The sequence below is a fragment of the Bos javanicus genome, chromosome 21, assembly GCF_032452875.1.
Source record: "Bos javanicus breed banteng chromosome 21, ARS-OSU_banteng_1.0, whole genome shotgun sequence".
Taxonomy (NCBI): Eukaryota; Metazoa; Chordata; class Mammalia; order Artiodactyla; family Bovidae; genus Bos; species Bos javanicus.
The window spans coordinates 1,380,985-1,399,218 of record NC_083888.1 but is presented as its reverse complement, the minus strand read 5'-3'; the positions used below and the strand labels follow the sequence as shown (position 1 = coordinate 1,399,218).

General features: G+C 38.5%; 1 pseudogene; it reads left to right on the top strand.

Moving 5' to 3' along the window:
* The window catches only part of LOC133234713 (centromere protein K-like), a 39,289-nt pseudogene extending 24,019 nt beyond the window's left edge, over positions 1–15,270 (top strand).
* The last annotated feature ends 2,964 nt before the right edge of the window (positions 15,271–18,234 follow it).

The window sequence follows — 18,234 nt, the reverse complement described above, 5'->3', positions numbered from 1 at the left end:
AATTGATAGCACTAACATGAAATGTTGGCAATTCATATAAAAAGATTATTAGATGTCCCACATGATCCATATGTCAAAATTAGTGATTACCTTTGGCCACCTTATAACAAGCTAAGACGTCTAGAAGATTCAGCCCCACTAAGATTAGAATTCTTCCATCAGTAAAAAGATGGCCTTTATTCACATAGTACTTAAAGAATCCTGTTTGTTATGAAGAAATAATAGAAACACTGAGGACTACTTGAATAAAGAACATGAAATCAACACACTTAGTCTATCTTTTATTAATCTTAAAATGATATATGCTGTAACCATATTAATTTTAATATGATTCTTTCAATTCAGTGCTTTGTTGTTTTAAACTGTATGAACAAGAATGAAAGTAAAAATATTATAGACCTAATCATTGCAAAACTTTGAATGTACCTTACTTTATGCAATATTCTTTTAAAATTCTTTGTTGCTTTATGATATTCCTAATGCAATATTTTCCATTTAAGTTTTATGACAGTTTCTTTTAAATATTTTGATTCCATTTGATGCCTAGGTCATTTCTATAGAAATTATAATGGACAGACCATTTTATTTGAAGATGGTTCTAAAATTAAAGTAATATCTAATGTTAAAGATAGCAAAATTTTAAAGTATTTGTCAAATCTTTTTCATGTATACTGCCTTAAGGTTTGTTAAAAAAAATAGAATATAAAACACTAAAGGATAAAGTTAGCATGAAAACTATGGATAAATTTAGCATGAAAACTATTTTAATGTGTATTATATACCAAGTGACATTATATATTAAACTACTCTGATTCTGTTAATTATCAACAAAATTGTGTTCATAGTTCACTTGCTCAGTCTTGTCTGACCTTGGGACTCCATGGACTGCAGCATGCCAGGCCTCCCTGTCCATCACCAACTGCCAGATTCTACCCAAACCCATGTCCATTGAGTCAGTGATGACATCCAGCCATTTTATCCTCTGTCATCCCCTTCTCCTCCTGTCTTCAATCTTTCCCATCATCAGGGTCTTTTCAAATGAGTCAGCTCTTTGCATCAGGTGGCCAAAGTATTGGAGCTTCAGCTTTAACATCAGTCCTTCCAATGAACACCCAGGACTGATTTCCTTTAGAATGGACTGGTTGGATCTCCTTGCAGTCCAAGGGACTCTCAAGAGTCTTCTGCAACACCACAGTTCAAAAACATCAATTCTTAGGTGCTTAGCTTTCTTTACAGTCCAACTCACATCCATACATGATTACTGGAAAAACCGTAGCCTTGACTAGACAGACCTTTATTGACAAAGTAATGTCTCTGCTTTTTAATATGTTGTCTGCTGCTGCTGCTGCTACTAAGTCGCTTCAGTAGCGTCCAACTCTGTGCGACCCCATAGATGGCAGCCCACCAGGCTCCCCCGTCCCTGGGATTCCCCAGGCAAGAACACTGGAGTGGGTTGCCATTTCCTTCTCCAATATGTTGTCTAGGTTGGTCATAATTTTCCTTCCAAGGAGTAAGTGTCTTTTAATTTCATGTGTTCATAAACTTGTATTAATCTTCTCTGGCTTTTCTGTAAATAAAACTCTCTAATTTAAAAAGAAAAACAGAGACTTCCCTGGTGGTCCATTGGTTAAAACTTCCAGCTCTTAATGCAGGGGGCCAGATGTGATCCCTGGTCGGGGAGCTAGATCCCACATACCACAACTAAGAGCCCACATGCAGCAAGGAAGAGCCAACAGGCCACTAACACCTGGCACAGCCAAATAAATAAATAAGGAAGAACAAAAACAGGGACTTTCCTGGTGGCACAGTGGTTAAGACTCAGTGCTTTTACTGCAGGGGACTGGGTTTGATCCCCAGTCAGAGAACTAAGATCCTGTAAACCATGCAGCACAGCCAAATAAACAAGCAAACAAAAAACAAAACTAAGCAACAAAGTGGAAGCAAAACTAATTGTGAAGATCCTGGTAATCATGGCAAGCATGACAGCTTGATTGGATCTATAGTCCTGAATTAGATCTGTAACAAGAAAAAAACAAAAACTATAAAGGAAATTACTGAGACCACTGAAGTAATTGGAATATAGACTGTAGATTAAAGAATTGCATAAATATTAAATTTCCTGAATTAACAACTGTATTATCACAACCTAAATGTACATCCTGTTCTTAAGAAGTATATATGGTATAATGTTTGCAACCTTCTCTCAGATTGGTCAGAAGAAACAAAACCATTTACATATAGTGGAAAAGGCCAACACAATACACAAGTGCTCAGTCGTGTCCGACTCTTTGCAACCACATAGACTGTGAGCCAAATTCACAAGATGGTGGAGTAGAAGGATATGCACTCATCTTCTCCTGTGAGAACTCCAAAGTTGCAACTCATGGCTGAACAACTATCAACAGGAGAATGTTGGATCCCACCAAAAATGATACCCCACATCCAAGGGCAAAGGAGAAGCCCCAAAAGATGATAGGAGTGGCCAAATCATGTTTAGAATCAAATCCCATAACTGCCAGAGACTCTGGTGGGGTGGGGGAGATAAAACAAAACATCGGGTGCTCCAGGATCCAGAGGCCCGACAGAGACTGAGCCAGACTCACCTTTGAGTGTTTGAATGTCTCCTGTGGAGGCATGGATCAGCAGTGGCCTGCCACAGGGACAGGGGCTTTTCCTGCAGCAGAACTGGGTCACCCTGTATAACCCACCATAGAGCTGCTGAGCAGATGGCCCACAAACTGCAGAACAATTATATAAAAGAAATTCTCACACTTTTAAGAAAGTTTTAGGACCCATAACAGATTTCCCAATCTGTGGATCTGGCAAAGGGACTGAGAACACCCAAGGAATTTGACTTTAGAGGCCAGTGGGATTTGATTACAGAACTTCCACAGAACTGGGGAAATGTACTCTTGGAGGGAACAAACAAAACCTTGTGCACACCAGGAACCAGGAGAAAGGAGCAGTGAGACCACAAGAGATGAATTCAGAATTTGTAGGTGCAGCCTCAGGCCAAACAGCAGGGAGGGAATACAGTCCCGCCTATCAACAAAATATTGGATTAAAAATTTACTGAGCATGGCCCAACAGTGGAAACAGTGATGAACTTTATTTTGGGGGGCTCGCAAATCATTGCAGATGGTGACTGCATCCATGAAATTAAAAGAGGCTTGCTTCTTGGAAGAAAAGCTATGACTAACCTAGACAGCTTATTAAAAACAGAGACATTACTTTGCCAACAGAGGTCCATCTAGTCAAAGCTATGGTTTTTTCAGTAGTCATGTATGGATGTGTTAGTTGGACTATAAAGAAACATGAGCGCCAAAGAATTGATGCTTTTGAACTGTGGTATTGGAGAAGACTCTTGAGAGTCCCTTGGACAGCAAGGAGATCCAACCAGTTTATCCTAAAGGAAATCAGTCCTGAATATTCTTTGGAAGGACTGATGCTGAAGCTGAAACTCCAATACTTTGGCCACCTGATGTGAAGAACTGACTCATTTGAAAAGACCTGATGTTGGGAAAGATTGAAGGTGGGAGGAGAAGGGGACGACAGAGGATGAGATGCTTGGATGGCATCACCGACTCAATGGAAATGAGTTTTAGTAAACTCCAGGCACTGGTGATGGATGGGGAGGCCTGGCGTGCTGTAGTCCCATGGGGTCACAAAGAGTCAGACACGATTGAGTAACTGAACTGAATTGAGCATGGCTCTGCCCATCAGAACAAGACCCAGTTTCCCCTTAGTCATTCCCATCAGGAAGTTTCCATAAGTCTCTTATCCTTATCCATAAGAGGCTAGACAAAATGAAAACCATAATCACAGAAAACTAATCAAACTGATTGCACTAACTCAATGGAATTATGAGCCATGCCATGTTGGGTCTCCCAAGATGGATGGGTCATGACAGTTCTGGAAAAAAAAGTGGTCCACTGGAGAAGGGAATGGCAAACCAGCTCCATATTCCTGCCTTGAGACCCCCATGAACAGTATGAAAAGGCAAAAAGATACGACTTTGAAAGACAAAATCTCCAAGTCAGTAGGGACCCAATATGCTACTGGAGAAGAGTAGAGAAATAACTCTAGAAAGATGAAGAGGCAGAGTCAAACTGAAAACAACACCCAGTTGTGGATGTGACTAGTGATGAAAGTAAAATCCGATGCTGTAAAGAACAATATGACATAGGAATTTGGAATGTTAGGTCCATGAATCAAGGTAAACTGGATGGGGTCACAGAAGAGATGGCAAGAGTAAACATTGACCTTTTAGGCATCACTATACTAAAATGGACTGGAACGGGCAAATTTAATTCAGATGACCATTATATCTACTACTGTGGGCAAGAATTCCGTAGAAGAAATGGAGTAGCCCTCATAGTCAATAAAAGAATCTGAAATGCAGTACTAGGGTGCAATCTCAAAAATGACAGTATGATCTCTGTTATTTTCCAAGGCAAACCATTCAATATGACAGTAATCCAAGGCTATGCCCCAACCAGTAATACTGAAGAATCTGAAGTTGAATAGTTCTATGAACACCTACAAGACCTTTTAGAACTAACACCCCCAAAAGATGTGTTTTCATTATATATGATTGGAATGCAAAAGTGGGAAGTCAAGAAATACCAGGAGTAATGGAAAAATTTGGCCTTGGAGTACAGAATGAAGCAGGGCAAAGGCTAACAGAGTTTTTCCAAGAGAACGCACTGGTCATAGCAAACACCCTCTTCCAATAACACAAGAGAAGACTTGACACATGGACATCACCAGATGGTCAACACCAAAATCAGATTGATTATATTCTTTGCAGCCAGATGGAGAAGCTCTATACAGTCAGCAAAAACAGGACCCGGAGCCGACTGTAGCTCAGATCATGAACTCCTTATTGCTAAATTCAGACTTCAATTGAAAGTAGGGAAAACCACTAGACCATTTAGGTATGACCTAAATCAAACCCCTTGTGATTATACAGTGGAAGTGACAAATAGAATTAAAGGGATTAGATCTGATAGAGTACCTGAAGAACTATGGATGGAGGTTCATGACATTGGACAGGAGGCAGTGATCAAGACCATCCCCAAGAAAAAGAAATGCAAAAAGGTAAAATGGTTTTCTGAGGAGGCCTTACAAACAGCTCTGAAAAGAAGAGAAGTGAAAGGCAAAGGAGAAAAGGAAAGATATGCCCATTTGAATGCAGAGTTTCAAAGAATAGCAAGGAGAGATAAGAAAGCCTTCCTCAATGATCAATGCAAAGAAATAAAGGAGAACAATGGAATGGGAAAGACTAGAGATCTCTTCAAGAAAATTAGAGATACCAAGGGAACATTTCATGCAAAGATGGGCACAATAAAAGACAGAAATTGTATGGACCTAACAGAAGCAGAATATATTTACAAGAGGTGGCAAGAATACACAGAAGAACTATACAAAAAAGATCTTCACGACCAAGATAAGCATGATGTTGTGACCACTCACCTAGAGCCAGACATCCTGGAATGTGAAGTCAAGTGGGCCTTAGGAAGTATCACTACAAACAAAGCTAGTGGAGGTGATGGAATTCCAGTTGAGCTATTTCAAATGCTAAAAGATGGTGCTTTGAAAGTGCTGCATTCAATATGCCAGCACATTTGGAATACTCAGCAGTGGCCACAGGACTGGAAAACATCAGTTTTCCTTCCAATCCCAAAGAAAGGAAATTTCAAAGAATGCTCAAACTACAGTACAATTGCACTGATCTCACAGGCTAGCAAAGTAATGCTCAAAATTCTCCAAGGCAGGCTTCAACAATATGTGAACTGTGAGCTTCCAGATGTTCAAGCTGGATTTAGAAAAGGCAGAGGAACCAGAGATCAAATTGCCAATATTCACTGGATCATGGAAAAAACAAAGGAGTTCCAGAAAAACATCTACTTCTGCTTTACCCAGATTAACTAATTTTAAATATTTTGCCACATTTGCTTTATCATGTTCTGAGGACCATCACTTTCACCTGGATTACAGTTTCTAGTCCTGCCTCCTCTCTCAAACATCCTTCTAAATTATTTGGAAAAAATTAATACAGAAAGGAAGACTCCAAGAGTACAGTATGGAAAACTTCACAGAGTAATGATAGCAGAGGAAAGGGGGTGTGGAAGTGGTGAAGTGTGGAGGGTACACAAGAGGAGTTAACAATCTAATTTTGAGAATTAAAGAATTACAAAACCTGTAGGCATACAGATGCATTTTCTGTGACTTACATAGCACACTGTAAACCTTCTTTCTCCCAAGAGTGCTTTATAAACAAATAACTAACATGTGTACCATATGCCTAGAGGAATAGGTGAAAAGAAAAGAAAAATAGAGGTTGAAATTTTGGCCTTTTCTGCTTCCATCCTGAATAACTTAAGTATAAACTTTCATACACAATTATATTTACATCACCAAAGAAAATAATCTTATGGATTTTGTCCTTACTGTGTTCACAGTCTATTAAAGAGATAAATAGGATTTGTATTGAAGTAGCCAGAAAACCACCACTGCTAAACCAGGGGCTTCAATCTCCACTAAAATGTCTTGCTGAACATGTAGATACCGACTAACGATCATCATTTGTCAGTTTTCACTTGTTCAGCTAAGTGAGCAAGTCTGGTCTACTCTTAACATTTAAGTGCTAAGGTCTAAGGATACCCATACTTAGATGCTCACGGCAGCAGTGTTGGTGAAAACTGAAGACTACACAATTTAAACAACCATCATAATATAGAAGAGGCACATCTATTGTGGCATATAGATATATGTATTTATATATATATATATATAATACCATATTTAACATTACTATATACACAACTATTCATAAGTAGATACATACATACAGAGTGATATTAGATACAGATATAGTGTGATAGATACAGAGGGATAATGATAGAATATTATCTTGAGATGAAAATGAGCAACTATTGTTACATATAAATGGGTGGATACTGAAAACATAATATTAAGTAAAAAAAAAAAAAAAACCCAAAATATATACAGTTAAAAGCAGGCAAAACTATGTCAATTGCTTTCCTATGGCTTAAATATGTAATCACAAGGGATAAAATTGTAAAGAACAGCATGTAGGATTCATCTCGGTTAGAAGCAGAGGTCATGATTTGGAAGGGATATCCAGCATGTTTAAGAGAGCCAAGTTACTTCTTCATTTAAATATAAGCCTGTAAAAGGCACTTAGGCTCTTTATATGACTTTTTATTTTTGGCCATGCTACATGGCTTGGGGGGTCTTAATTTGTTAACCAGGGATCAAACCTGGTCCCCCTGCAACTTGGGCACAAAGTCCCAACCAATGGACCACCAGGCAATTCCCTGTATGACATTTCATTATCTGTAAGATGGAACATTCCATGGAAAGCAAGAACAGTGATGAATACAGAACAAGTACTCAATAGATGCTGGCTGATTCTGGTTGTATTCACATCCTCTGTTGTACTCAAACCAAAGAAATCCTAGTTTCTGCTCAAAACTGCAATGGTTTTAATAGGTCAAAAAGGACCACTGTGAGTTGGTCTGAATGACTGTACCCACCTTCTTATAAGCCTTGGTCGCTGGACTGGAAAATGGAAGCAGGTTCTGAGTCTCAGTTCTGACATAATCACAGGCCCAGGGCTGAAGAAACATGTTGTTTACCAAGTCCTGGCAACTCACTTTCCTTGAAGTTTAGCTCATCTCTCTGTCTGGAGCCCCTTAATTACAGGATTATTTGGAGAAACTGATCCTGCCTGTCTGTATTACAATTAAACCCCACGCTTTAGAATTCTTCATCATAGTTTCTTTTACCTGAATAATCAGTTGGGTTGCCCTTAGACTAATATAAGAAGACTCTTCTTGAGTGCAAACAGAAAATGTTTCCCAGTTTACTCTGAAGCAAAATCTCTGTGTGGGTCTACAACTCCTCTAGACTCCTGTTTTTCAAGCACATAAAAGCATGCACCTGTTTTCTTATGATTCCTAAGTAAGCCTCAGGGAAAACTCATTTCACCTGCTTAATGTCAATTTTTCTTCAACTTGGCTGTTTCAGAATCCTTCACAAAGTCAAACCTGCAGTGCTAGTTCTGGTTCCATTGGTTTTGGGTCAGATCTAATTGTCTATGAAGGTGATCCTATCAGAAGAGCCTTGTGCAGCTGAGTTGCTGTAATCATCTTTGGATATATGCCACTTCTAGAACTTGTGAGTGTTCCCAAAAGGCAAATCATGGGCTGTCTCTGCTTTGTCAGAAGCTGTCCTGAGGTAGAAAGGAAAGATAGTATATCTCTATACCATGCCCTTTCTACTTGGAAGGGTCCCACATCTAGGTAACTCTCCAAAACAAATCTTAAACAGCTGCTGACTTAGAACATAACTACAAAACATTAGCCATCCATATGCTTTCTTGGCTGAACTCTGCTTTTGAGACTTGAGATCTGGGGGGTAGTTTAAGACTGTTGAGCACAGGACAGCTTGCTACCCTTTGGATTGTGATTCAGTGGTAGGCCTGGGGTGGGAGCTGAGGTCTGCCGGCCTAACAAGATCCCAGGTGATGCCAATGCTGTTGATTCACAAACCTCACTTTGAGTAACAAAGGTCCAGCATACTTCATAGGTGCTTACTTGCCAGGGAGACAGATATAGACAGACTCCTAATTTTAACTAAAATGCTGTGGGATCTTGAACAACTCCTTGCCCTCTGGAGTTGAGTTTATGACTAAAATTCCTCCACTTGCCTTGAGGAAGTTTGACTGTGTAAAGCATACTCATTTTTTTTCCAATAAAAATGCCATAATTTATTCTTCTGTATAAAAATGCATCTTTACATAATATATGCTTTCTAAGAGGAAGAAATATATTTCAGATCATAAATAATCAGCAAACATACAATTGTGGATAGTGGAAAAAAAAATACAAACACTGGTGCTTTCCATTAGTGCTGAAAGCAAACCTGCTTAGGATCTTAGGATATATTTACAGGCTATTATAGTACTCAACCACAAAAGTTGAGGTGTTTAGATCTCTTAGGAGCAGACACTGATGTTTGTAAAGGCAGATCCCCTATATAAAAATAAATAGGGTATATTTTCACACCTATGTGCTGTAATGAAGAGTAATATTGGTAGGAAAGTAAAGTATGAACAGTTAATTCAAAATATCAGTTCAGTCACTCAGTAGTGTCCAACTCTTTGTGACCCCATGGACTGCAGCATGCCAGGCTTCCCTGACCATCACCAACTCTTGGAGTTTGCTCAAGCTCATGTCCATCAACTCAGTGATGCCATCCAACCATCTCTGTCTTCCCCTTCTCCTCCTGCCTTCAATCTTTCCTAGCATCAGGGTCTTTTCCAGTAAGTCAGTTCTTTGTTATCAGGTGGTCAAAGTATTGGAAATTCAGCTTCAGCATCAGTCCTTGAAATTAATATTCAGGACTGATTTCCTTTAGGATGGACTGGTTTGATCTCCTTGCAGTCCAAGGGACTCTCAAGAGTCTTCTCCAACACCACAGTTCAAAAGCATCAATTCTTTAGTGCTCAGCTTTCTTTACAGTCCAACTCTCACAACCATACATGACTATTGGAAAAACCATAGCTTTGACTAGACAGACCTTTGTCTGCAAAGTAATGTCTCTACTTTTTAATATGCTGTCTAGATTTGTCATAGCTTTTCTTCCAAGGAGCAAGCATCTTTTAATTTCATGGCTGCAGTCACCATCTACAGTGATTTTGCAGCCCCCCAAAATAAAGTCTCTCACTGTTTTCATTGTTTCCCCATCTATTTGCCATGAAGTGATGCGACTGGATGCCATGATCTTAGTTTTCTGAATGTTGAGTTTTAAGCCTACTTTTTCACTTTCACCAATCCAAAATATAAGGACAAGCAAAAAGAAATTGGCTCACATGCTGAGTCCAATATTAAACTGGGCTTCAGCTCCACACCCTCAGATTTGATGCACTGTAGTAATTTTCTATACCCCAAGTTAGTGAAACACAGTCTCATTGGTTGGACTGTACTTCTCTTATTGTGTGGTCCTCAGATAAACCCTGGCAATTATTAGAAATACAAATCCCCAGGTCCCCACCCCAGAGTAAATTAGAAAAATCTGGGTGGGTGTTTGCACTCTGTTTTAACAAGCTCTCAGGTGCTGCTGATGCACACTCAAGTGGGTAAACCGTTGCCTTGCCAGAGAGATACAGAGTCAAGCCTAACCACTGGTTTAAAAAGAAAGGGCAAATATCCAAAAATGAGTAAAAGGCTAAACTGTGTAATTACATTTTAATTGAAATGATAATGGCTTTCAGTTCAGTCACTCAGTTGTGTCCAACTCTTTGCAACCCCATGAATCACAGCACGCCAGGCCTCCTTGTCCATCACCAACTTCCGGAGTTTACTCAAACTCATGTCCATTGAGTCGATGATGTCATCCAGCCATCTCATCCTCTGTCGTCCCTATCTCCTCCTGCCCCCAATCCCTCCCAGCATCAGGGACTTTTCCAATGAATCAACTATTCGCATGAGGTGGCCAGAGTATTGGAGTTTCAGCTTCAGCATCAGTCCTTTCAATGAACACCCAGGACAAAAAATGTTTCTAAGATTAACAGACGTTTTCTAAGCATCCATAACAGATAGAGGAGGTGGTGGACTACACAGAATATGCAGGCAAGTGGAGGGTAAAGAGTGAAAGGCTAGGGATATGTAAGATTTCTACTTACATAGGCGAAAGTACCACTGTGACTGGAAAAAGGGGTAGCAAAACCTCCCGGGGAAATTCAGCTTCATTTTGCTGAAGTTGAGCGTTACATAGAGAAAAATCAATATATCAGGTTTTTTCAAAATACAAGTGTATAAATCTGAAAGTATGCAAAAATGTGCTTTGTATTCATTGGAAAGGGGAGATACAGACGGGGGAGAGGAAACTTTATGAAGTTGAATTTTCTCCATTCTCTCACTTTTTGTCTCCTACTCCCCCCTCCTCCCCAATCCCCACAGGAATGTGAAACAAACTATTAACATATACTGATGTGCAAAAACCTACATGATCTTTTAAGATAAAGCAAATGGCATTGTGGCAGTTTGCTTTAAGAAGTCCTTGTCTCTGCCATATGTGAACAGGAACACTTCCTTATGAAAGAGATAGCGACATATTCAGAAGAAAACTCTCAACACTTTTTTTTTTTTTTTTTAATACAAGGGAGTCTCATAAAAAAAAGAATGAACCTACTCATCAAACTTACCGAAATACAGAAAACATTTTGGCAAATATATTAAAATAATACAAAATAATATTTTAAAAGGAAGGCACCTAAATATGCTCACAGATCGTCTCTGTAGCCATAGAAACAATGCAAAATATTTCCATATCGTTCTGTATAAAATACAAAGCTTCCGTTTCGCCACATTTGTAATGCAGAACTAAAGGGGAAAAGTAAGGGATAAAAAGAGGAAATGAGCTCTTTTAAAGTCGATATTATTTACGGTACATTTCTAAGCGTGCAGATGCGAATTCATATTTTTTTTAAAATAAATTCTGAACATAATAACGACAGAACAAAAAAGCCCAATTATGAAACGTGTTCGTTTCCCTAGGAATCGGAGATGGATATACAGAGCACTGCAGCGACGCAGACTACAGCAGGATAGGCGCACCGCCCAGAGGGGCAGACAGGAACCGCCCATGGGCTGTCCCTCCCAGTCAGGTACCTCACCTTCCCAGAGTGCCCCGCGGACGGGCCAGCGGCACAGGATGATGACGTACGTCCTCCGGGCTGTGGGGTCCGGTGGGCTCGTTATTAAAGGCTGGGACGCGAAGGGCTACGTAAGCGCGCGTCTCCGAGTGAAACTTTGTTCTAATAGTTTTATTTTTCTAAACTGGCTACACAGGCAAGAAAAAAAGAAAATTCGAAATTACTCATTACTTAAGTTTATCCCTTCCGAAAGAAAAGTCCAAAAATAGAAGTTTTAACCCCACTGTGAAACATATGTTCCTTTTTAAGAGGTTTTGATTCCTAAGAAATTAATCATTGACCAAAAAAAAAAAAAAAAAAGTAATATATATTGTTGAGGAAATTTTCTTCTATTTTGTTATGAACTTGACATTCTGAACAAATATATGCTGCTCACTGACTAAATTTAACACTTGGAATTGTATGATCTATGTTGATCTATATAATACAAAAACACGTATGCAGTGAAGAATAAAGACATTAAATGAATGCATCTCTTAAGTATAGACTGAATAGAAAGAGACCAAAATTCAGATGTTGCAAGGTGCAACTTGCAACTCACAGAACTAAAAATCACTTCCTAATTTTTTAATTGGTTACTCTTTAAATTTTTAACATTCAGTTCAGTTCAGTTCAGTTCAGTCCCTCAGTAGTGTCCGACTCTTTGCGACCCCATGAATTGCAGCACGCCAGGCCTCCCTGTCCATCACCAACTCCCGGAGTTCACTCAAACTCACATCCATCGAGTCGGTGATGCCATCCAGCCATCTCATCCTCTGTTGTCCCCTTTTCCTCCTGCCCCCAATCCCTCCCAGCATCAGTCTTTTCCAATGAGTCAACTCTTCACATGAGGTGGCCAAAGTACTGGAGTTTCAGCTTTAGCATCATTCCTTCCAAAGAACATTACCACTCCTTAAAAAATAAAGTCTACATGATGAAGAAATAGTTTTTCTTTTTTTTTATGTTTACAACATCTGATTAATTTTAAAAAATACAAAATATTTCAAGATCATTCCTAAATGTGACACTAACAGTTTTATATTGAAGTTATTTCCTGCCTTCTCCTTAGCACTTCCAGTAGTCCTAATACTTTCTATTACTTAAAAAAAAATTTAAAGTCAATCTTCAAATAATTAACAAGGAAATGAGGAATTCATTATTTTTGAAGTAGTTTGGAGCATTGACTTATTTATGTTGCAGAATGCAACAGATAAAGGTTTCTGCCATTATTTTGGTAAAATAATAAAGCTGGAAGGAGGAGACAGCCTTGGGGAAACCCTTGGACAATATTGAGGTAGCACACTGAACTGCACTGCAAGCTGATGAGAGGATGGAAAGGGAGTGGTGATGTGTACAGTAGGGGGAAGATATACAAAGCTTAGTAGTTACTTTGAAAAGAATTCTGACTTATTTATTTCAGAAGTTTACAAAACACACAAAAACTTGTCAAGGTAAGAACATTTTTAATTAACAAAATTCACAATTATTTTTCAGATAATCTTGAAATTTTGGTGAAATTTGTACCATCCAAGCAAATGATGTTTAGTTTAAGGAATTTTTTAAAAGGCAAAAACCAAAAAATGCAAGACAAAATCTAAAATTTAACTTCATTAAAATAGAATTCCCATTGAAAATTCAGACCAATGAAATTAGATAGCAGAAATAAAAACATATTGTAAATCTTTATAAGTGACTTTTTACAGACAATAATTATAAAAAGCATACGGAAATAGAAATAGCATTTCACTTTTTAAAGTGAAGGCTGATCATACGCTAAAATTCTAGAATCACAACACAAGAATTCCACCTCCCTCTCTCTTCCCAGAAGGAAATCAGTAGAGGGGTTAGGGGTGCACTGTTGGTGGTCCTGGTCGCATGTGGAGTAAACTACTGATGGAAATTCTCCAAACGGAAGAATCCCACAGAAGCTTGGAAAAAAGAGGCCCTGAGTCAGAAGGAAGTGGGATCTCGCTCTGATGCCCAGCTTCAGTTCATTCCTGGGATGGTAACCTGCGGGCTGCAGTCCTCCTGGCTGATCCCTGGACCTTCTCAGGCACCCAGTGACCCAGCTTGTAGACAAGTGGAGCTTGCCCTCATGGTGGGCAATACCAGGTTGGGCGTGCTGGTGGAACCTGGGACCACAGTTTCTGCCCTTTTGGCTTCAGGACAAGGAAACCGCATAGTCTCTGGTTTCTCACTATCCAACATCTTGTATATTGTTCAGAAATATTTTCAAAAAAATTGAAGTACCATAAAATTGACTCTCTCGAAAAAGAATTCTAAGTTAAAATTCAATGTGTACCCATATGCTGAAAGAAAATCACAGACTTCAAGGTTTTGTCCTCTTTTTTTTTTTTAATGCATTTTTTTAATGTCCTCTTTATTTTTAAATTGACTTAAAATGAACAGATTTTAATTAAAATCTCAACTAAATTTCAGCATACTACACCTAATTTGTTGGCTTGGGGGGAAAATACTTAAGACTTATTTCTAAGAGCATAAAATAGCAAAGTTAAATAAAATGGTACAATTTAAATACAAAGAAAGTATTTTAATTTCAGACCTGAGTTCTCTGATAGTTTTGACTCTATCACAAAGCCTCCGAAGAGCTCTAGAGAAAAAGTGGATAAAGAAAAGTCTGGGAATATAAAATGTTAACAAAACTTTAGTTGTTAGACGAGTAGAAAAATTCAAATTTAGTAACTAGACCCCTTCAAATGAAAAATTAGCAAATGAAGAAAAACAGTCATGAGAATATAATTCATTTAGAGAACCTCCAACATGTTGAAAATTAATGGTGATTTTTTTTTTTTGTCAGTCATGTTGGAAACTTTTTTTGACACAAAAAAGATTTTGTATCGGGCTACAGCCAGTTAAAAATGTCATGATAGTTTTAGGTGAACATTGAAGGGACTCAGCCATACAGATACATAACCTTTTAAAAAAATATCTACAGAAGATTTAGACTATGAAATTATATTCATCATATGAACCATCTTGCAATTCTTGAGGAGAATAACATGCATAGATACACATATACACTTATGAAAGAACGAATTTAACATAGGACAAACACAACTGCACAGGTTTTATAAAAAATATGAACTATGTATATGTGCCTGTGGAGGCACACTAATGTATGTCCATGTTTGTAAATGAAATCAGTCAGCCTAATAGGATTCACACTAACCTTAATGATAGAAAGTGGCCTTGATAAGTAGACATGGAGCCAGGCTTCCCTGAATTTTTACTCGGGTTAATTCTTAAACGTATTTTTTCCTCAGAAACAGATCATAGCTTACATTTCCAGTTTGAAATAAAGATTAAAAAAAAAATTGCTCAAATGAACACAGTTATTTTTGGTTCTTGTACCCATCTTTTCCTTGTTCTGACTTTTTCTTCTTCCATCCTTCTGAGACTTTATTCTTTCCATGCAGACTCGGAATTATCCCCAGCAGCTACTGATAACCATCTGTGAGCTTTTCAATGAGGCTGACTTTGGCCTCTCATTTTCTGGCTGCCAGATGGTGCGGCAACCACCCTGAATTGTATAAATCAAGTTAAGTTTCCATTTCTGAAATGATGAAAGCCCAGAAGTAACTTGTATGTGGAACAGTCACAAAGTGATTTGGGACCCTGCACAGGAAAGTCTAAGTGAATGGAGAAAATGGTTCAAACTATAAACCATAATTCCTTGTGACTTATCTCTTAGCCTGTAGGATTTTTTTTTTTTTCTCACTCTGTCAAACCCTCTATCTTTTTACATGCACAGACTCTTTCTCTAAAACCAAGGGTTTGCTTTAACAACTTTTGAGACACCAAAAAACTAAAATATTTCAATTTACAGTCACAACAGGGAGATCTCAGATGTAGCTAATGAATGCATAAGAAAAGAACAACATAAAGTCAATTCACGTTGTTGTATGGAAGAAACCAACACGATATTGTAAAGCAATTATTCTCCAATTAAAAATAAAATTAAAAATTCAAGTAACTGAAATGACATTTACTGGACATGACTGAGTGACTGAACTGAACTGAACCCTCAAAATTTAGCCCCAGCGTATGTTTTCAACTTGTTAAGTAGATGAAATATTCTCTACCTATAGTACCTCAACTATTTTGTCATTTGTTCATAGCCTGTTACTGTCTTGAACAGGAATCCCACTTTTTGTCTTCCCTGCTCACCTTCTTTAAGTTTCTACTAACTATACTTCAGGTCTCTAGTCACAATTTGCTTCCTCCAGGAAGCCTGCCCATACCACTTAAATCTAGACTGCATGGCCTTATACTCTCTGAAATCCTCCAATACTGTGCACAATCTGAATTACAGCATTTCTACTGCAGGAGAGGAAGAAAGGATTTTTTTCTACTCTTCTAGGTTCTCCACAGGGGCTCTGTAACACAAGACTGATTAACAAGAGAAAATTATACAAATTTATTTATGTTTTACATGATACAGGAGCCTTCATAAGGAAATGAATATAAATGGTTAAACCTGAGTGTTTTTACAGGAGGTTTGAAGAAGAATGGAATGTCAAGGAAAAATATCATAAGACAAAAGGATATGAGCTAAGTAAACCAAAGGAAACTTAGCAAGGCCTATTCATTCCACTTGGTGTCTCTCTGTCTTCAGAGAAAAGATAAAAGGAGGAATCCTCTCACTGGAGCCCTCTTATCACCTCTTTTGTGGAAGAAGGTCAGAAAGTCCTCTTTCCTTTCTCAAATTACTTCAGCTTAAGACACTCAGTGGCAACCCACTCCAATGTTCTTGCCTGGAGAATCCCAGGGACAGGGGAGCCCGGTGGGCTGCCGTCTATGGGGTCGCACAGAGTTGGACACAACTGAAGTGACTTAGCAGCAGCAGCAGCAGCAGCAAGATACTCAATATGCCAGGGGTACTTACTGTATTTTGGAGTAATGTGTCCTGAACCCTGTCACTGCCTCAAATTTAATTGCCTATTCATTTATCTAATCTCCATTGATGACAGGAAAGCCATATTTTTCCTTCATCTATTTATCCACTAAATGTAACAAAGTGCATATATACATATATATTCTTTTTGGCCACATGGTTGCCATTTAATTTTTGCTTGTACACATGCAAATATTTCCTATTAGCCATCTTCCCTTTCTAAAATTAGGCACACTTTAGCATATAAGTAGTACCACCCTAAAGGTGAAAAATATTATTATGATTCCTTAGTTTCTCCTAGTTAAATGGAGGTAAAATGACATCAGTCTACCCTACCTGTTTGATCTCATCTCCTCCAAAACCTTCATTTACAACTCTATGAACAGGACAATTTGATCCCTTTGGAATTTGTCTGTGTGCCATGCTCCTCTTGGCTTCATTATACTTGAAAATTTTCTTTTCTGCCTGAATGTTCTTTCCTTTTCTTGTTCTGTACACTAAAAATCTGTATTCACCTTTTAAAAATTATGGAAGTATAGTAGATTTAAAATGTTTTATTCATTTCTGCTGTATAGCAAAATTAATCAGTTATACATATATATTCTTTTTTATATTAATTTACAAACCGTTTATCACAGGATATTGAATATAGTTCCCTGTGCTGTACAGTAGGACCTTGCTGTTTTTTACATATTATATATTCCCAGGTAGCGCTAGTGGTAAAGAACCCACCTGCCAATGCAGGAGAAATGAGACACGAGTTCAATCCCTAGATTGGGAAGATCCTCTGGAAGAGGGCACTGCAACCCACTGCAGTATTTTTGCCTGGAGAATCCCACGGACAGAGGAGCCTGATGGGCTATAGTCCATAGCTTCACATGTTGTTGGACATGACTGAAGCAGCTTAGCATAGTACAGTACACACTCGTTTGCATCTGCTAATCCCAAAGTTACAATCTTTACCTTCCCAAGCCCTCTTCACCTTCACAATCATAAGTCTATTCGCTATGTCTGAGAGTCTATTTTTATTGCGTAGCTAAGTTGTTTCTGTCATGTTTTAGATTCCACATATAATATACGGTATTTGTCTTTCTTTTTCTGGTTAACTGCTTAGTGTGATAATCTCTAGGTCCATCCATGTTGCTGCAAATGGCACTGTTGCATTCTTTTTTATGGCTGAGTAATATTCCATTTTCTATGCATATAAAAAGATGGGCACAGTAAAGGTCAGAAACAGCAAGGATCTAACAGAAACAGAAGAGATTAAGAAGAGGTGATCAGTTCAGTTCAATTCAGTTCAGTCACTCAGTCGTGTCCAACTCTTTGCGACCCCATTAATTGCAGCACACCAGGCCTCCCTATCCATCACCAACTCCCGGAGTTCACTCAGACTCATGTCCATCGAGTCAGTGATGCCATCCAGCCATTTCATCCTCTGTCGTCCCCTTCTCCTCCTGCCCCCAATCCCTCCCAGCATCAGAGTCTTCCAATGAGTCAACTCTTCGTATGAGGTGGCCAAAGTACTGGAGTTTCAGCTTTAGCATCATTCCTTCCAAAGAAATCCCAGGGCTGATTTCCTTCAGAATGGATGGTT